Consider the following 22401-nt stretch of genomic DNA (forward strand, 5'->3'; position numbering starts at 1 on the left):
ACAGGCCCGGTGAAGCTGCAAAAGCTGCCTCAATGGCATCTTCACCTACATCCACACGAATAGCAAAGTTTCATTGTCTAGTTGACGTTTTTAGAACACTTTGGCATCCAGCACAAAGTAAACAAAGTGTAATTAAAACCATAAAAAGATAGTATATCAGGAGATACTGGATGGCAATGTGAGCCCTCTCCCGCCCTCGCTTCTCCCTCACTTCCAATTCGGTAGAAAAAAAAAGCTTCGATTTGTCCTTTAACAAGCACTTTTCACATCCCAACAATCTCCAATGAAGGCCGTATGTTCTGCTTGTGCTAAGTGCGTGCATCACAGGAACGCACATTCTCAGTCATACTCCAACAGACACCTTTTAAAGCTCACATCCACATACTTCCTCTGCATTGATTTCTTCCGCTTCATCTCCGAATTCATTACAATACTATTAACAGCTTTGATAAAATCTTCTGCTGATTCAGTTGATCGACTGCTTTCATTCGCACAAAAAAGGAGCAATGAAGCTTCAAGATAGAAACTAAATAATCTTCTCTATGCTCTGCCACCAGCAGCTCACCTCATATCCATGTGGCCCTCACAGCTCTCCCCAGAAATGGAAAGAGAGCAACGGTTTTGCCTTTGTTCATGCTGCCTAACAAACCTACAGTTAGTTTCCGAGAGGAAAAGCAATCTTGATGACCACTCTTCTGAGATAGAAGGTCCATTGTTTGCCCCCCACATCAATTCCTTGTGGCACAACCCTGAAGAACATTTTTGCTAACATCGAGAGAAAGAAGACCATCGTAGATTCTCACCACCCATGGAGATGAGAAATAGGACAACCAAAGCTCTGGTGTTCTACTTCTTTATCCCAGGGGTAGCGTAGGAACCCATTTCTATATGGTTTTCATGGATAAAATGGATCCAAAAACTGGTTTTATCAACGGTTCAAGTCTCAAACACAAATCTTATCACGAGATAACTTTTTCATATACGTTTACAAACCTGCAATCCTTTTCCAATAGAAAGAGCAATCTTGATGACAACTCTTCTGAGATATTTTCTATCTTATTATCCCCTACTCCCATTCCTTGTGGCACAACCCTCAAGTATATTCTTTCCACTATTAACAAAAGGAACAGCAATGTAGAATATTACCATATATGGAGAAGAGAAATAGGTCAACCTAATCCCTGCTCCCCTTCACCATGGGCTCCAGAGTAGGTTAAGAATTTATAGATCTATATGGAAATTATATAAAAAATGGATCCAAAAACTGGCTGAAGGTTTCCAACACCAAACTTATCAAGAGATAACTTGCTCGTATTGGCTTACAATTCTACAGTGGGTTTCCCACAGAAAGACCAAACTTGATGGCCACTCTTCTGAGATAGATGGTTGCTTGTTTGTCTCTATATCCATTAGTTGTGGCACAACCCTGAAGCATGTCGTTGCTTACACGAAGAGAAGGAAGACCGTCATAGGTTCTTACAATCGATGGAGAAGAGAAATAGGTCAACCTCCTTGCTTATATAGGCTTACAAACCTACAGTAAGAAGCACTTTAGCGAAACGGCGCTCGTCGGGCGCAGGGATTGGCACACAGTACCTTCTCCTCTCTGCACTAATATGGATGCACACAACAATGCTCCCTACAGGTAAAATCCATATATACCGGTATTCTCTTCCTTGTTGTGCATTTTCACAAATTGTCAAAATTGGTTAGGGTCTGGCCGCCATTTATCTTTCTCAGCTCTTATATTAGGTGAAATATCACCTTTGTGAACATGTATTTTTACAATGCACAATCTTTATTGTTAAATTGCAGGCTATATTGATCCTAAACTTGCTTTTGACTAGTAGTGCCTAAGTTGATTTACATTTTATCATTCTGATGTGAAGGTCTGCTATGCCCCCTTTCCCTGTAATTTCCTTGGAGGTCCTTTTTTCATTTTTCTGCCTTTTATATTCAATATCTTTGAATTTTATCGATAGTATTTGATAAAGAATTCTTTTAATTTTTATCATTCTACTCTTTTGGTCACTTTTTACTGTCATGAGTACCTCATGCAGTTTTTGTGTTATTACAAACCTACAGTAAGTTTCCCCAGAAAGATCAAACTTGATGGCCGCTCTTCAGGGATCGATGGTCCCTTGTTTGCCCCTATATCCATTCCTTGTGGCACAACCCTGAAGAATGATGTTGCTAGCACAAAGAGAAGGAAGACCATCGTAGGTTCTTACAATCCATGGAGAAGAAACATAGGTGAACCTATTTGCTCATATACTGTAGGCTTGCAATCCTACAGTGAGTTTCCCACAGAAAGATCAAACTTGATGGCCACTCTTCTGGGATCGATGGTCCCTTGTTTGCCCCTATATCCATTCCTTGTAGCACAATCCTGAAGCATGTTGTTGCTAACACAAAGAGAAGGGAGACCATCGTAGCTTCTTACAATCCATGGAGAAGAGAAATAGGTCAATCTAAGCCCCAAAGTAATGTAAGAAGCTATCGCTATGTGGTATTGATAAAATAAAATGGGCCCAAAAACTGGTTACATCTATGGTCGAAGGTCTCCAACAACGAACTTAACATGAAAAATATATAAGTAACTTTTTCTTAGACTCTAACTGTCCCACAGTGAGTTTCCAACAGGAAGATCAAACTTAATGACCACTCTTCTGAAACAGAAGGTCCGTAGTTTGTGCCTACACCAGGATGAACGTCATAGGTTCATATCACCCATGGAGAAGAATTGTAAGTTCGGCGCTCTTCTCCCTTGGCCCTGAAACAATTGAAGAAGTTATCTCTGTGGAATGTTACGGTATTGATAAAGTAATACGCCACTAGCAAATTAATTCACAGGCTCCTTGTCTCATAACCATGTTAGTATTCCAGTAGACTAGAGACCTGTGAACCACTCCTTACCTCCCAGAATCCACGGCACCTCTTCTGCTTAGTAAACTAGGCCCAATGTTATTCTGCATTATGTTCACTCTGGCGCTATAAACAGAGGAGGTTCACAAAATGACAGCATATGGAAGACAATTCGCAGGAATCTGGATTGATGGCCATGGAATACTGAAGCGGCCGCTGGACCAAGGTACTGCAAGTCTAATTCGTAGATCTCTGTTCCCAACAGATTTCCTTCAAATTACAACTGGTTGCTCGGAATCACTTTGGCAAATCTATTCATAGATCTCTGTTCCCAACAGATTTCCTTCAAATTACAACTGGTTGCTCGGAATCACTTTTGTGATGAGCTTGTTTTTAAGAAATAGGAGCTATCCAAAGTGGAGATCCCTTTTAAAAGAGGACCATAAATATGTCTTTTCCTTTACCTGGTGTAAATGCCCCTTTTCTCCTGAATCCGGCCTTGCTTTTCTTTTGTTCCTGTGCCGCTCTGTTCCTGAGATATGGCCTGAACAAATATCGATCTTTTTTTTTTAGCCAAGTGGACTTGGTCATCAACTCTTCTCTACGGGAGTGTTTCCGAGGACCATGCCCACTTAGTTAAAGGACTAAAACTAGATGCAAAGAAGAAGGGGCCATATCTCAGGAATGAAGAGCAGGAAGAAAACAAAAACAGCGTCGGATTCAGGAGAACAGCGGGATTTACACCGTATAAAGAAAAATGAAATATTTATACCAAGTTAAAGGTGCCTTTTAGGCATCACTTCATACGTGAGAGTTCATCTAAGGTGAGCCTACGCTATCGGGTGAGTTTTGTATCAGTTGTATGAAGTTTTCTGGCTGCTCCATTATATCTTCTCACCATTTTTCCCTTGGTTCACCTCTAGTCTCCATTTCTTTCCTATGAATGGAAACAGACTGTAAATCTCTAGGAATCACTGCCGCTGGTAGCATTATCTCCTAACCTTCACTCCAGCTGACAAACTCCACAGACAATCTAAAGTTGTATAATTCTCCCAAACTTTGTATCATACTGCGAGGCGCTAATATAGGTGAGAAGAACCACCGACCAGAAAGATGTTAATCCTGACAAACTGCTTGAGCATTAGGCCAGAGCACAGCTAGATTGAATTCTGTCTCCCCAGAGACTTTGTACATCGCTGGAGGTAACAAACCATCTTTTCATACTGCCCTGAGACGGCGGCAGCGCAGAGGCCACTAGCCCAGATTTATGGAAGAACATTACTGCCCTCTAGTGATTACTCTTATGTTCAAAAAGAATAATCGAAGGCTATTAAGTTACTCCATGTTCATTGAAGTATCCATGTTCAGCCTGGCGCATTTAACTCTTTCACCTCCAAAGAACCGCTCTGCCCGCACGGGATGCTCTGCAGACTCGGGGCAAGCACCGTAGACGACGGTTTGGGGGCAAAACGTGATTATTAATGCTTTGGACAATGGTGGAGAACAATTCTAAAAGTATAACCAGCGCACAGGGTTAAGGGTTAATAAAAAAACGAGACTATTAATAAATGATGGGTGTAATCAAGGGAAGCAGAGTGTGACGGCTCTGTACAAGGCGATGGGAAAATGATCAGATATTTACAGATGAAGCCTAAGGAAACAGATTAATGTATCATAACTATACAGTATCTATAGATCTATCATCTATAATCTGCTGATCTATCTGTCTGTGCATAAATCTATCAATCTTCATTATCTATTGATATTTAAAGATAAAGTCTAAGACACAAGTCTTATCTATCTATCTATTATCTATCTATTATCTATCTATCATCTATCTATTATCTATCATCTATCTATTATCTATCTATTATCTATCTATCTATTATCTATCATCTATCTATTATCTATCTATTATCTATCTATCATCTATCTATTATCTATCTATTATCTATCATCTATCTATCTATTATCTATCATCTATCTATTATCTATCTATCATCTATCTATGTATATATCATCTATCTATTATCTATCATCTATCTATTATCTATCTATTATTTATTATCTATCTATCTTTATCTATCTATCTGTTATCTATCTATTTATTATCTATCATCTATTGTCTATCCAGCTATTATCTATCTATCTATCTATCTATCTATCTATCTATCTATCTATCTATCTATCTATCATCTATCTATCATCTATCTATCTTTCTATCATCTATCTATTCTATTTATCTATTCTATCTATCTATTCTATCTATCTATCATCTATCTATCTATTCTATCTATCTATCTATCTTCTATCTATTCTATCTATCATCTATCTATTCTATCTATCTATCTATCATCTATCTATCTTTCTATCATCTATCTATTCTATCTATCTATCTATCTATCTATCTATCATCTATCTATTCTATCTATCTATCTATCATCTATCTATCTTTCTATCATCTATCTATTCTATCTATCTATCTATCTATCTATCTATCATCTATCTATCTATCTATCTATCATCTATCTATTCTATCTATCTATTATATCTATCTATCATCTATCTATCTATCATCTATCTATCTTTCTATCATCTATCTATTCTATCTATCTATCTATCATCTATCTATTCTATCTATCTATTATATCTATCTATCTATCATCTATGTATTCTATCATCTATCTATTCTATCTATCTATTTATCATCTATTATGTATCCAGCTATTATCTATCTATCTATCTATCTATCTACAGTATATATCTATTTCTATCTATTCGTTATCTATCATCTATCTATCTATCTATCTTTTATTTATGTTATGTCATAGTACCCATTGAATATGTCAAAATGCTAAGTACCCGGGTTGCAGGGTATCCTTTGCCAACCAAAAAAGTCAGCATGTATGTAGGATATATGGCCACGTGTATGATATGATGTTACATTGGAACTACACGCTCCTCGCCTCTGCTAGGCAGGCTTGGACTGACCCACAGGAGAACAGGAGAATCCTCCGGTGGGCCCCTGTGCAGGAACGGCCATCACCCATGTTTGCGTGGGTTTCCTCCGGGTTCTCCGGTTTCCTCTCACATTCGAAAGACGTACTGATAGGGAATTTAGATTGTGAGCCCCATCAGGGACAGCGATGATAAAGTGTGCAAACTGTAAAGCGCTGCGGAATATGTTAGCGCTATATAAAGATTATTATTATTATTATCACCCTCTTATATGAGCAGTGCTGAGCACAGTATAGTGGAATCACTATGTACAGATAAAAGGAAACTCTTATTTGCTTCCCAGTCTACTCAGTTCATTGTTATTTACAGTTAGGGCCAGAAATATTTGGACAGTGACACAATTTTCGCGAGTTGGGCTCTGCATGCCACCACATTGGATTTGAAATGAAACCTCTACAACAGAATTCAAGTGCAGATTGTAACGTTTAATTTGAAGGGTTGAACAAAAATATCTGATAGAAAATGTAGGAATTGTACACATTTCTTTACAAACACTCCACATTTTAGGAGGTCAAAAGTAATTGGACAAATAAACATAACCCAAACAAAATATTTTTATTTTCAATATTTTGTTGCAAATCCTTTGGAGGCAATCACTGCCTTAAGTCTGGAACCCATGGACATCACCAAACGCTGGGTTTCCTCCTTCTTAATGCTTTGCCAGGCCTTTACAGCCGCAGCCTTCAGGTCTTGCTTGTTTGTGGGTCTTTCCGTCTTAAGTCTGTATTTGAGCAAGTGAAATGCATGCTCAATTGGGTTTAGCTCTGGAGATTGACTTGGCCATTGCAGAATGTTCCACTTTTTGGCACTCACGAACTCCTGGGTAGCTTTGGATGTATGCTTGGGGTCATTGTCCATCTGTACTATGAAGCGCCGTCCAATCAACTTTGCAGCATTTGGCTGAATCTGGGCTGAAAGTATATCCCGGTACACTTCAGAATTCATCCGGCTACTCTTGTCTGCTCTTATGTCATCAATAAACACAAGTGACCCAGTGCCATTGAAAGCCATGCATGCCCATGCCATCACGTTGCCTCCACCATGTTTTACAGAGGATGTGGTGTGCCTTGGATCATGTGCCGTTCCCTTTCTTCTCCAAACTTTTTTCTTCCCATCATTCTGGTACAGGTTGATCTTTGTCTCATCTGTCCATAGAATACTTTTCCAGAACTGAGCTGGCTTCTTGAGGTGTTTTTCTGCAAATTTAACTCTGTCTATTTTTGGTATTGATGAATGGTTTGCATCTAGATGTGAACCCTTTGTATTTACTGTCATGGAGTCTTCTCTTTACTGTTGACTTAGAGACAGATACACCTACTTCACTGAGAGTGTTCTGGACTTCAGTTGATGTTGTGAACGGGTTCTTCTTCACCAAATTAAGTATGCGGCGATCATCCACCACTGTTGTCATCCGTGGACGCCCAGGCCTTTTTGAGTTCCCAAGCTCACCAGTCAATTCCTTTTTTCTCAGAATGTACCCAACTGTTGATTTTGCTACTCCAAGCATGTCTGCTATCTCTCTGATGGATTTTTTCTTTTTTTTCAGCCTCAGGATGTTCTGCTTCACCTCAATTGAGAGTTCCTTTGACCGCATGTTGTCTGCTCACAGCAACAGCTTCCAAATGCAAAACCACACACCTGGAATCCACCCCTGACCTTTTAACTACTTCATTGATTACAGGTTAACGAAGGAGACGCCTTCAGAGTTAATTGCAGCCCTTAGAGTCCATTGTCCAATTACTTTTGGTCCCTTGAAAAAGAGGACGCTATGCATTACAGAGCTATGATTCCTAAACCCTTTCTCCGATTTGGATGTGGAAACTATCATGTTGCAGCTGGGAGTGTGCACTTTCAGCCCATATTATATATATAATTGTAAACAGCTAAAATAACAAAACTTGTGTCACTGTCCAAATATTTCTGGCCCTAACTGTACATTTGTGATTGAGGCTAATGTCACATTTACACGTGGCTGAAAAGTGGGGCCTCGGAATGATTACCGGTGGGCCCTTGGCAGCCCAGTCCGACACTGCCACTAGATGATCCATAGATGACACCATTATCACCCAGTACTTTCACCCACTAGATGGTCATTTAGAAAGTCGTGGGAACAATGTTACTATGCTGGGATACATCTCTGCCGTCTTTTCTGCACCCAGCACAACCAGGACAAACACATTCTCCATCTAACCGTTCCCATAAATTTTAGGAAAAATAATTCAAGGGTCACAAAGTCATAAGGGCTTCATCATCACCATCTAAAATTAGAAAATCCCTCCAAAAATAAAGCTTTTGTCTCATAAACCTAAAATAATGGCTTCTGACGTGGAAATTTTGGGAATTCTGCTGAAGCCGAACCTCTTATTATACTGCGGCTCAGTCAGCTGCTACTAAAGACAATATAATGGAGGACTAATAGGCTTTCATGAAGGCATCATCAATTCCTAGGTGGTTTATAGGGTCGTTCACATAGAGAAGAGCAATAGTTGGAGAATCATGCCCATGTAGCTGAGCAGAGTTTCCAGAAAGTGGTCCCCAAACAGTCAGATAGTACTCATCCTCCTCCGGTCCAGTGCAAGTTCCTTGCCGATGCTTCTGGTGATATTGCGATGCCGCTGCAAGCCAAAACACAGACTAGAGCAGGCGCTGAATTGGGAGAGGATGAGTTCTGTCTGTCTTTTTTTTTTTACAAGTATCCAACCATTTGGGAGCCACTGTCTTGAAAGTGGAAATATCCTTTAATTAACAGTCAAGTATTAAGATGACAAACAACAAATTTAGCTTTACTGCACTGAAAAACGCATGTCTGCTGTATTATCAAAGAAAATTCAGCAGCATGCTCTATTTTAAGGGCACTTGTCTCTTGCCATAAATGTATAATTTTTGTATGCGGGGTAAATGGCGCTGTTCTCCTGAATCCGGTAACGTTTTTCTTTTGTTCCTGCGCCTCTCGGTTCCTGAGATATGGCCTCCTCTTCCCTGGGTGTAAATTTGCTCTTGTAAGCAAAGTGGGCGTGGTCATCAACTCTTCTCTGTGGGCGTGGTCTTCTTCAGTGCTACACACGGACTGAAAAGACTAGATTTATATACAGAGAAGAGAGGTCGTATCTCAGGAATGGAGAGGCGCAGGAACAAAAGAAAAATAGTGCCGGATACAGGAGAACAGCGGCATTTATATCAAGTTTAAAAAAATTCATATTTATGGTAAGCGATATATCCCCTTTAAGTTAAGAAATGCAATAGTTTACCTGAGTAGAAAAAAAATCACTTTATAATGAGTTAGGCCACATAAACTCAGCTCTGCTCTCTTTGTAAACCCAATTCTGCTGTCTGTTGTATCATTTTCTCCACTCCTTTAGGAATTTCTCCTGCATTACTCAGAGTAGCTGTGTGAAGCATTCATACGATGAAGGTAGGGATCAATAACCCAATTGTAAAGACTAGTTTGAAGAGCTCTCTGCTCTGATCAATGTGTTTTGAATGCAGCTTAGGTAGGTGGGTAAATATCCCTATATACCCAGCAGAGTAATCCAGAAAGCCACAGCTGTATCAAAGCTACAACTCCCACCACAGCCTGATCGGAAAAGCCATAAAGGCCTGATCTCATAAACTGGAACAATAGGACCCTGTTTTCGGCACGTGTATAATCATGTATATTAGTGCTGGTTCGAGATATAGTAGAGCCAAGCATTTCAGATGCACTTCCATTCTCTGGATTAGAGGGAAACCTCTTCAGGCAAAAAAACATGGGCTGCACAGTGCGCAACTTGCAGCCACCCTTCCATTGCTTTGGGTTACCCTACACACGATTACCCACAGGTGACTGATAGAGACTAATAGATATTTTTTTATGTAATTATCTCAAAAAGTAGCATCCAATCAGAGCGCTTTGGAGCAAATAACACACTTCTAATATGGACCTACATATCATAGTTTCAGGTCAAAATCTGGGCCACCAATAGTTCCATAACTTGAACCTTGTGGGCCCCAAATGAAAACTCTTCAGCAGGACCCCCAACTATAGTATTGTTCTTCACATATGGGCCAATGGGACCACTTGGGCCTCCCATTCTCCAAGACTTGGGTGAAACTGTAAGTCCTGAACGGCACCCATTTTATTTACATCCCTGAGTCCCCAGCTGTAGTATTGGTGTTTTCGTATGGGCCAATGGGACCTCATGTGCCCCCTTTGCTCCAGGACTTGGGTGCAACTGGAACCCCTGCACCCATTATATTTACATGCATGGGCACCCAACTATAGCAATGGTCTTCACATATAGGTGAATGGGACCTCTTATGTCCCCTATTCTTCAGGACTTGGGCACAATTGCAACCCCTGCAGCCATTATATTTACACCCCTGGGTCTCCAGCTATAGTAATGGTATTCTCATATGGGATAATGGGACCTCATGTGCCCCCTATTCTTCAGGACTTGGGCACAATTGCAACCTCTGCAGCCATTATATTTACACACCTGGGTCTCCAGCTATAGTATTGGTGTTCTCATATGGGCCAATGGGACCTCTTGTGCCCCTATTCTCCAGGACTTGGGCACAATTGCAACCCCTGCAGCCATTATATTTACACCCCTGGGTCTCCAGCTATAGCATTGGTGTTCTCATATGGGCCAATGGGACCTCTTGTGCCCCCTATTCTTCAGGACTTGGGTGCAACTGCAACCCCTGCACCCATTATACTTACACCCCTGGGTCTCCAGCTATAGCATTGGTGTTCTCATATGGGCCAATGGGACATCTTGTGCCCCCTATTCTTCAGGACTTGGGTGCAACTGCAACCCCTGCAGCCATTATATTTACACCCCTGGGTCTCCAGCTATAGCATTGGTGTTCTCATATGGGACCTCTTGTGCCCCCTATTCTTCAGGACTTGGGTGTAACTGCAACCCCTTCACCTATTATACTTACACCCCTGGGCACCCAACTATAGTAATGGTCTTCAAATATGGATGAATGGGACCTGTTGTGTCCCCTATTCTTCAGGACTTGGGTGCAACTGCAACCCCTGCACCCATTATACTTACACCCCTGGGCACCCAACTATAGTAATGGTCTTCAAATATGGATGAATGGGACCTGTTGTGTCCCCTATTCTTCAGGGTTCTGGTGGAACTGCATCCCCTGCACCCATTATGCTTACACCCCTGGGCACCCAACTATAGTAATGGTCTTCAAATATAGGTGAATGGGACCTGTTGTGTCCCCTATTCTTCAGGGTTCTGGTGGAACTGCATCCCCTGCACCCATTATGCTTACACCCCTGGGCACCCAACTATAGTAATGGTCTTCAAATATAGGTGAATGGGACCTCTTGTGTCCTCTATTCTTCAGGGTTCTGGTGGAACTGCATCCCCTGCACCCATTATACTTACACCCCTGGGCACCCAACTTTAGTAATGGTCTTCAAATATGCGTGAATGGGACCTCTTGTGTCCCCTATTCTACTTGGGTGCAATTCCAACCACTGCACCCATTATATTCACACCCCTTAGCCCACAACTATAGTATTTGTCTTCACATATGGGTGAATGGGAAGTCATGTGCCCCCTATTCTCCAGGATTTGGGTGCAACTGCGTCCCCTGTACCCATTATACTTACACCCCCTGGGCACCCAACTATAGTAATGGTCTTCAAATATGGATGAATGGGACCTCTTGTGTCCCCTATTCTCCAGGACTTGGGTGTAACCGCAACCCGTGCACCCATTAGATTCATACCCTTGGCCGTTTTATGGGTGTATTAGAAAAGTTGACATTCCCAACCTTTGACTGCAGAAATAAAAACTACAACCCCCACTATGCTCTCCTTTCGTCCTACCGGCACAGAAGGGGTTATTTCCACAACATGTGAAGAGCCACAGATTGCCAATCCCTAATCTACTTTTCCTTGTAATCCAATTGTGCGCTCAACACCTCACCCGCTCCTGCAGCTCTAATTACCATCACCACGGCGTACAGCACAGATATATAAAGGCCACAAAGGCATCGAAGCAACGCAGATCGAGCGGACACCATAAAGAACCGCCGAAATCCAGCAAATGAAGAATACAAGCGGCGATCAGCTGGGGTCACAACTACAAGTTCCAGCATATCAACTAGTAGCCGTCAAGGCCCGTTGGGAGACACTTCCAACGCCTTAAAGTTCCGATAATCCCTCAGCCAAGAAAAAACCCTGAAATCCCACAATGATCAGGATAATAACACCGGGTCCCTTTTTTGGGGATAGGAATGTCTTGGTGGTGACGCCAATTTTCCGCTATAGTCCATGGGAACAATAGCAACGGCCGGATTGCCCATGTTGTGTATGATATCATGGATTTTACTGGCAATCTTCTGAAAACAGCGCCACCCCGGTCCTCAGGCTGTTTGTGGTATTGCAGCTCGGCTCCATTTATTTTAGGTGAGCTGGGCCACAATACTAGTTACACACTGTAAACAGGAGTGGCGCTGTTTTGGGGGAAAAAAAAACAGCATTATGCCACTGAGCAGTGACGGAAATCTCCACGTAGAAGGAAAATGGTTGAGGTCCTAATTTAAAGTCGTATTTCCATCTCCAAGACCCTATCTCAATATGTATTGCATGTAATAATAATATTAGAAAATGCCTCCAGTTAGGTGTGTAGTATAGTTCTTCTGATTAGCTAAGTCGCTTACTACAAGTGCAGGGCAATGGTTTTGAGCACTCGTATAGTGACAGTTAGTTGCTAGTGGTCGTAACCATGGATACCTAAGCGTCTGCAATGCCTGCGCATGAGTAAGTGACATAGCTAATCGGAAGAACTATGCTACATTTCTAATTGGAGGTATTTATTCATATTATTATTATTACATATCGGGATAGGATCTTGGATTCTGTAGATTTTCTGCAAGGAACCACACGAGGCCTTCATTAAGCCTCGGAATGAGGGGGATCATATGAAGATTGTGAAAAGATGTGCGTATGGAAAAGGAATGAAAACACCAGACGACCCGAGGGGGGGAAACACTTCCAGATGTGGAAATACTGTAGCTGCAACCCCCCCAACCCCTGACTGCTCCCCCTCCCCCACCACCTTCCCCCAATCTGGGGGGACCTCTGCATTTTCCAGGGTCTCTGACAGCCATGAATACAATACGCCTTGCAGGAATTTTGTCTTTACTGCTCAGTCTGAAGTATTTCCAGATGAAAAAGCCATTGTATCTGGAGGTACCAGTGCGAAGGAACCAGTCAGGAAATGGAGCCGGAGCGCAGATTTTTGGAGAATAGGATTAAGGAAAAATGTCTGTGCAAATACTTATATACACAGGCTCGGACTGGCCCATAGGGGAACAGGGGAATCCCCCGGTGGGCCCCTGTGCAGACACGGGACCCCAACCCCAATATATGGGCAGTACTTGGCATAACTCACATGATTTACTCTGTATAGGAAAGAGCAGAATCTCATCATCTATTAACCAAACTGCCTGGTTTATTATTATAGAGATATAGGTCAAATTGTGAACGAGGGGACGGTAATATTTGTATGCAAGTGCCCCCCAAAGTCATTGTGACTGGTGGACCCTTGGCACCCCACTCCGACACTGTATATACAAGTCATATGTATGATTGTGTGTGAATATATATATATACACAAATACACTCGTACATATAATATACACACACATACACACACGTATATATAATATATATATATATATATATATATATACTGTATACACACACACACAATGTATACAAAATATACACACACACACACATACAGAACACAGATATACTTACACACACAGGTGATAGTAGAAGGAGCATTTCATGTGAAAGAAAAAAAGTCAAAGAGAAAAGTAAGAAATGAAAAAAAGAAATAAGTGCCATATATAATGCAAAGCAATGAATTACTTATATTTATCTGGAAGGAAAAAGGGCACAAGAATATGTTAGACCTGTTGTGGTTTTTAATACATTTTGGCCTGTAGTCAAAACTGGCAAAAAGCAACATATGAGCGGAAATTCTGAAAAAAAAGTCTGAAAAATTGAGTGAGACAGAGAGATAGATAATAGATAGGTGATAGATAATAGATAGATAGATAATAGATAGATAGATAATAGATAGATAGATAATAGATAGATAATAGATAGATAGATAGGTAATAGATAGATAAATAATAGATTGATAGATAGATAGATAGATAATAGATAGATAGAGAGATAATAGATAGATAGATAATAGATAGATAACAGATAGATAGATGATAGATAGATAATAGATAGATAGATAGATAATAGATAGATAATAGATAGATAGATAGATAGATAGATAATAGATAGATAATAGATAGATAGATAATAGATCTATAATAGATCTATAATAGATATATAATAGATAGATAGATAGATAGATAGGTAATAGATAGATAGATACAGTAGATCGGTAATAGATAAATGGCCACAGAATCTTTGCAGTGGCGTTTGGGGTGGTGGAGAGCTGTGAGCTGGGTATTTTGTGGAGTATAGACGTCCTGTGGTGTCAGACCAATAACTTTAGACATTTTGCTGATCTGGGACATAAAGTAGATCTGAGTTTACATCTGTAATAAACTAACATTCCAACTAAAGATCAGGCCTGAAATCTGACAATGATAGTGATGCCTTTCTACAATAGAGGGTGGACCTTTCCCCATGATTTGGGCACGCTTCTCGCACGTTCACCAATACACAATGTTTTTGTTTCCACACAGACTTATTAAATAACGCTGGAGAAATCTTCCCTGTGGCCGCCGGCCTTTCACCTTCCCCATATCCCTGTGGCTGCCGGCCTTTCACCTTCCCCATATCCCTGTGGCCGCCGGCCTTTCACCTTCCCCATATCCCTGTGGCTGCCGGCCTTTCACCTTCCCCATATCCCTGTGGCCGCCGGCCTTTCACCTTCCCCATATCCCTGTGGCTGCCGGCCTTTCACCTTCCCCATATCCCTGTGGCCGCCGGCCTTTCACCTTCCCCATATCCCTGTGGCCACCGGCCTTTCACCTTCCCCATATCCCTGTGGCCGCCGGCCTTTCACCTTCCCCATATCCCTGTGGCTGCCGGCCTTTCACCTTCCCCATATCCCTGTGGCTGCCGGCCTTTCACCTTCCCCATATTCCTGTGGTCGCCGGCCTTTCACCTTCCCCATATCCCTGTGGCCACCAGCCTTTCACCTTCCCCATATCCCTGTGGCCGCCGGCCTTTCACCTTCCCCATATCCCTGTGGCCACCAGCCTTTCACCTTCCCCATATTCCTGTGGCCGCCGGCCTTTCACCTTCCCCATATCCCTGTGGCCACCAGCCTTTCACCTTCCCCATATTCCTGTGGCTGCCGGCCTTTCACCTTCCCCATATTCCTGTGGTCGCCGGCCTTTCACCTTCCCCATATTCCTGTGGTCGCCGGCCTTTCACCTTCCCCATATCCCTGTGGCTGCCGGCCTTTCACCTTCCCCATATTCCTGTGGTCGCCGGCCTTTCACCTTCCCCATATCCCTGTGGCCGCCGGCCTTTCACCTTCCCCATATCCCTGTGGCTGCCGGCCTTTCACCTTCCCCATATCCCTGTGGCCGCCGGCCTTTCACCTTCCCCATATCCCTGTGGCCGCCGGCCTTTCACCTTCCCCATATCCCTGTGGCCGCCGGCATTTCACCTTCCCCATATCCCTGTGGCCGCCGGCCTTTCACCTTCCCCATATCCCTGTGGCTGCCGGCCTTTCACCTTCCCCATATTCCTGTGGTCGCCGGCCTTTCACCTTCCCCATATCCCTGTGGCCGCCGGCCTTTCACCTTCCCCATATCCCTGTGGCTGCCGGCCTTTCACCTTCCCCATATCCCTGTGGCTGCCGGCCTTTCACCTTCCCCATATTCCTGTGGCCGCCGGCCTTTCACCTTCCCCATATCCCTGTGGCTGCCGGCCTTTCACCTTCCCCATATCCCTGTGGCCGCCGGCCTTTCACCTTCCCCATATCCCTGTGGCTGCCGGCCTTTCACCTTCCCCATATTCCTGTGGTCGCCGGCCTTTCACCTTCCCCATATCCCTGTGGCCGCCGGCCTTTCACCTTCCCCATATCCCTGTGGCCGCCGGCCTTTCACCTTCCCCATATCCCTGTGGCTGCCGGCCTTTCACCTTCCCCATATTCCTGTGGTCGCCGGCCTTTCACCTTCCCCATATCCCTGTGGCCGCCGGCCTTTCACCTTCCCCATATCCCTGTGGCTGCCGGCCTTTCACCTTCCCCATATTCCTGTGGTCGCCGGCCTTTCACCTTCCCCATATCCCTGTGGCCGCCGGCCTTTCACCTTCCCCATATTCCTGTGGTCGCCGGCCTTTCACCTTCCCCATATCCCTGTGGCTGCTGGCATTTCAACTTCCCCATATCCCTGTGGCTGCCGGCCTTTCACCTTCCCCATATTCCTGTGGTAGCCGGCCTTTCACCTTCCCCATATCCCTGTGGCCGCCGGCCTTTCACCTTCCCCATATCCCTGTGGCCCCGGCCTTTCACCTTCCCCACACGTCTGGTCCCAGATAAACACAGGCGACATTGTGTATTCGGCCCATGGAGCTGAGTAGGGGCCTAATTGTAGTGTAGGGGGACCCCATACTGCGCCCTCATTGGCTGAGCCGATAATTAACTACAGATGCCTTCTTCAGCCAGAGACAAAGAACTTTGAGGTTTGTTTTCAAAGTTTTTTTTGCAACTTTTCAAGTTACGCCATCCCTTAAAGAACCCAGACGAAAATACTTTTTTTTTTTTTAACAACAAAATACTTTTCAAAAGCGATGACAAATTTTTAGAGCTAAACGACAACCTATATATCCAGCTCCTACTTTTTGCCCCAATGGGGCAGAAGAAAAATTGGTGCAAATTTGGGGAAAATAGAGCGGCAGCCATTGGCCACGGCTTCTTAAAGACACCCCAATCTACTACATAGGGCGTGTCTGCTGTTCCTCGGGGGCAGGGAATCTAGATGGTGCCACCCCAGTGGGGCTCTACGGATTTAAATCACATTTTTCTACATTTTTTAATGACGATTTGAGACCTATTACTTATAGGGATTATTTTTTTATTGTTTTTTTTTTTTTTTAAAGTTTAAGAAAAATAATCAAACTTTAGACCCATCTTAAGTGGATTTCTGCTAAATTCTTCTGTGTAAAAAAAATGATCAAAAACGAGTACGGCGAGTGATTCATATTTAATGTGCCGGGAAGTTGGAAATATATTCATCTTATTAAAAAAAGAAGAAGATTCCGAGTCTGCCACTCACAGCGGGGGTCCCACTTAAGCTGCTGCCTTTCTGTCCTTTCCTCTCCAGACTATTTCACAAGTACAGAGGCTGGGCGAGATAAGGTCTCATAAGGGCAGATCATTGATGATAATCCCATGGCTCTATTTTTAAAGAGACACTAAACTCTTACAGCTCATTCATCCATTGCCATTTTATAATGAGGTCCTCCCGCCCCCCCAAAAAATGTAAAAAAAAAAAAGTCTTTCTGATCCCTAATCCCAAATACCTCCTGTTCACAAAAAAAAAGTTTAACAAGTTGCAAACTTTTGTTACTGTCCCTTTAAGGGCTTTAGAATGTTTTCCTTGAAGTTGTAAACAAATGGATACATTGTATCACCGCATCTTTGCAGCATTACATCTCTTTGGCTAATAACAAATTCTTGCTGCATAATCAGGAATGTTTGGGGTCTACGCTTAAGCCTGATCCTTCTGAGCAGCCATTGTGCAAGAATTTTACATGGGTCGTACAACGCCACGGCCTATGTCGCCTTCTACGAATACTAGATCCCGGAATGCAAAACATCTAAAAAAAAAAAAAAAAAAATGGAACATGATGACTCCAATCCGAATGGGAAAAAAAAACAAAAAATTGATTTAGACACTTTATAATAGAGGCGGAAAAAAATAAAAATAAAAAAATTGATATAATAGAGGCTGAAGGTTGGCTGGCTTTAATTAAGTACATAGGTAGGAACGAGGTATAGGAAGAGGTTGGGATCCTATGGATCATCTGGCTATGGAATATAGGGGGGCCGGATGGACCCTTCTTCTATTTCATCAGTCTTTCTCGCTGAACTGTTCCATGATTAAATAATTCAGAAGACATTTCTATTCTCCATAGAAGATGTAGTTTCCACAACAGTTTCTGCCTTGATCCTATGAAAGGCAATGGCCACAATGCAGGTCCGCCAATCTCCTGCCAATGTAATCATATGTGCTAGACTGTATGTAATGCAATCAGGAGGGGGGGGGACAGACACAGAATCCCCATAAGGGGGTCTTCACATGTAGACGGAACCTTGTTTTATTTAATCCCTGCATCCCTGTGGTACATAAGCATTGCATTCTGTTCTTATTAAATGGTCATGCTCCCCTTACTGCAAAGAGTTAATTAATAAGGACCCCCCCCAAAAAAAAAAGGATGTATGTCACCAAAAAGATGTCTTATTGACTAAATATGCAAAAAAAAAATATATTTATTTATATATTATTATATATTTATAGTATATTTATTATATATATATTATATATTTACATATATATAAATGTATCTTAGGGAATATATATATATATATATATATATATATATATATATATATATTGATCTTAGGGAAGTGAATTGATTTGCATATTGTCATAATTTTTTTTTTAATTTTCTGAATGGTTAACACTTAAGATGCCAAGGCCTGCATCACCAGGGTTAACTAAGGGCCCTAAGTACGAAGCAGATGCCTATCCCCCCCTGCTTAAGTAAAATCCCATACACAGTCTCAAAAAAAATATACCAGGAGCTAAGCATGTTCCTCATACAGAACTCTGATTAACCATTTCATAGGGTCGACTCGGAGCAGTTGGCAGAGTTTATTTTCCAAGAAATATCCCAGAGGGGAGCAATGTTAATCCTTTTTTGAAGCAGAGGGGAAAAAGCAAATTTTTTTTTTTTAATTTTTTATTTTTTTGCGCTATTGCTGTTCACCCTGTGCCAGAAGAAAGGATGGATCATTGGGGAACCAGGTATCTGAAGGATGTACTGGAATGCCTCCTGGCACACGGCTGGTTAAAACTGAGCCAAATATATCGTAAAGGGATTTTTTTTTCCCTTGCACTCCAGAATATCCCCCGTTATGTCTTCTTCTGCAAAATACCACACCACTCAGTCATCTCCTTAGAAGATCCAAATAAGCCCACCATGTGCTCCAAAAAAACAAAAAAAACAACAACAAATAAAATAAACCAGAAGCCATAATTTGTGATCAGAAGAACCAAAATGCCCAACGGCAGCCATAAGATCTCTTCTCTCTGAGAAGTAGGTACCAAAGGCTTCCAAGGTAGGTCTAAGGAGATGGCTTTGCTGGACAAACAGTTGCTCCTCCTAGCCCAACCTGGCTCATAAGTTCCTCCAAGGAGTGGACACATCTTCTAGCTGCCAAGCTTCAGCAGATCCCAGGTGGCCTCCTGAAGAAACCCTCAACTCTCAAGAGGAAAAAGAGATGCAAATAGACAAGGGGACAGACAAGAGATGCCTTCTGGGTTGGAAGGTTCCTTACCTTGGTGGTTTCTTCTGATGACACCCTTAGAGAAGAATTTTGTAAGGTCCCAGTCACATGCAAAGGTTGTGGAGACCCAACAGCATCCTAAAGTCCTATACACTCCAGCCCCAGCGAGGAGATCCTAGTGAAGCTTGGAGCTTCTGGCAAGGAATGCAACAGAGAGAAAGAGAGAGAGAGACAGAGAAGGAGGGGGAAGGCTAGGGCTGAGAGCAAGCTGCTGACGGAGGGAAGGAGAGGGGGCCAGAGAGAACAGAATCACATGAATAATTGCAAGAGGCAGGGGTCTCACAGCCTCTCTCCTGACTTGTGAAGATGAGGAGCGGTGTCCATCAGAGGTGACCCTCAGCCCCTTCTCTGCATCTCCCTCACTGGTGATGACACATCTGAGAGATGCTTTTCATGGATAAAGATGGAATTGATGCAAAACAGATTGTGCAGCAAAAAAAAAAAAGGGCAACATATGGAGGAGGAATACCAAAAAAAAAGGGGGAGCACCACAGGGGGTGAAGGAGGGAGCAAGTTATGGAATTCTGAGGAGTCAATTCTTTCTCCAAGAGGGATAACACAGTGTGTGTGGGATGTGTGTTTTGCTTTCATTACATCCACGCTAGGGGGGGATTTAGATTTGCATGTATTGAGCATTCATCTGGATGTAGCGTGGGTGGAGGGAGAAGAGGTCTTATTTTTTATTGGAGGTGGGAAGGGGGGACTTTGTGCCTAAAAAAGTGTTGAGTTCAAGAACCGCTGGCAGGTCAGCACCACAGAGAGGATGCGGCCAAGAGAAGGTGCAGAGTTGAGACTGTTCTGTGCACAGATCAATAGACAAGCAGACTATTTGGGCTAGTGGATTTACACTGGCTGTCTTAAGATATGCTAATCGTGGCTTCTTCTCATTCATAAAAATGGGACCGGTCTGTTGCTGAGCATTAGAAAAAGCCTGTTTGTTTTCACTCTGGCTTGTGGTGCTTCTCGTAACATTCAATAATGACACTAATAATAAAGACAAAGAGTAACAATACAGAAAACTGAAATAATAAACAAGGAGAACACATAATAAACAAATAAAACATAAACTAGGAAAACACATAATAAACAAATAAAACAATCAGAAAAGGAAAGCATTTGAATGGTATTTTATTGCATTTGTATTATGCACATTTGTGCCAGGGGAAAAATCATGTCTTGATGATGTGCAGAAGAGGGGTGCAATTTTTTTTTTAACTTAAAGTTTTTATCCTCTTAATATATCACAGTCATCATATTATATAGCACTGTGTACTTACAATTGCTCATTTTTTTCCCTTTATACCCAACTTATTCTTCTCTTTTCCAGTAGATCTATGGCATCACCTGATTAAAAACTGATTGGCTGACTCCTTGTAAACTCTATGTAGAAACAGGAGGTCAATTTTCACTTCATGAGTCATGACTGTAAAAATCAGGGAAAAGAGAAGAATTAATTGAATAGAAAGGCAAAATGAGCTATTGCAAGTACACAGTGCTGTATAATACGATGACTGCAATATATTAAGAGGAGAAAAACTTTGATGGGAGTTGTTCTTCTTTAAATGCATGTATTTGGCTTTAAAATTATTTGTGCAATTACAATTTTTGCACCATTTGCCTTTATTAATAATAATAATAATAATATAATCTTTATTTATATAGCACCGACATATTCTGCAGAGCTTTACAGTTTCAAACACAACAGTCATAAGTAACAACATTAACAATACAATAATTAAAGCGAAATAAGACAACCCTGCTCGTGAGAGCTTACAATCTGCAATGAGGTGGGGAGATACAAAGTACAGGTGTGTATGTGCAATGATGGTCCAGCCATCTTCAGGGGGTGGGGGATAGATGGAGATAGTGAATGGGCTACACACAATGTGGGTGGGCAATATACTACGTGGCTGGGCAATATACTACGTGGCTGGGCAATATACTACGTCGCTGGACAATATACTACGTGACTGGGCAATATACTACGTGGCTAGGCAATATACTACGTCACTGGGCAATAAACTATGTGGCTGGGCAATATACTACATCACTGGGCAATATACTAGGTGGCTGGGCAATATACTACGTGGCTGGGCAATATACTACGTGGCTGGGCAATATACTACGTGGCTGGGCAATATACTACGTGGCTGGGCAATATACTATGTGACTGGGCAATATACTACGTCACTGGGCAATATACTAGGTGGCTGATCAATATACTACGTGGCTGGGCAATATACTACGTGACTGGGCAATATACTACGTGGCTGGGCAATATACTACGTCGCTGGGCAATATACTACGTGGCTGGGCAATATACTACGTGACTGGGCAATATACTACGTGGATGGGCAATATACTACGTGACTGGGCAATATACTACGTGGCTGGGCAATATACTACGTGGCTGGGCAATATACTACGTGACTGGGCAATATACTACGTGGATGGGCAATATACTAGGTGGCTGATCAATATACTACGTGACTGGGCAATATACTACGTGACTGGGCAATATACTACGTGGCTGGGCAATATACTACGTGACTGGGCAATATACTACGTGACTGGGCAATATACTACGTGGCTGGGCAATATACTATGTCGCTGGGCAATATACTACGTGGCTGGGCAATATACTACGTGACTGGGCAATATACTACGTGGCTGGGCAATATACTACGTCGCTGGGCAATATACTACGTGGCTGGGTAATATACTACGTGACTGGGCAATATACTACGTGGCTGGGCAATATACTACGTGACTGGGCAATATACTATGGCTGGGCAATATACTACGTCGCTGAGCAATATACTACGTGGCTGGGCAATATACTACGTGACTGGGCAATATACTACGTGGTTGGGCAATATACTACGTGGCTGGGCAATATACTACGTGACTGGGCAATATACTATGTCGCTGGGCAATATACTAC

At 42.4% G+C, this 22401-nt stretch overlaps 1 protein-coding gene across 1 annotated transcript in view; it reads right to left on the minus strand.

The window, feature by feature from the left end:
- The window catches only part of CDH11 (cadherin 11), a 203471-nt gene extending 183644 nt beyond the window's left edge, over positions 1–19827 (minus strand). Inside the window, exon 1 of the mRNA XM_069738896.1 lies at positions 19449–19827. The gene's annotated coding sequence lies outside the window, so the exon portion shown is untranslated. The remainder of the gene's footprint in view (positions 1–19448) is intronic.
- Between the last annotated feature and the right edge of the window lie 2574 nt (positions 19828–22401).

This window comes from Ranitomeya imitator, chromosome 9, assembly GCF_032444005.1.
Source record: "Ranitomeya imitator isolate aRanImi1 chromosome 9, aRanImi1.pri, whole genome shotgun sequence".
NCBI lineage: Eukaryota > Metazoa > Chordata > Amphibia > Anura > Dendrobatidae > Ranitomeya > Ranitomeya imitator.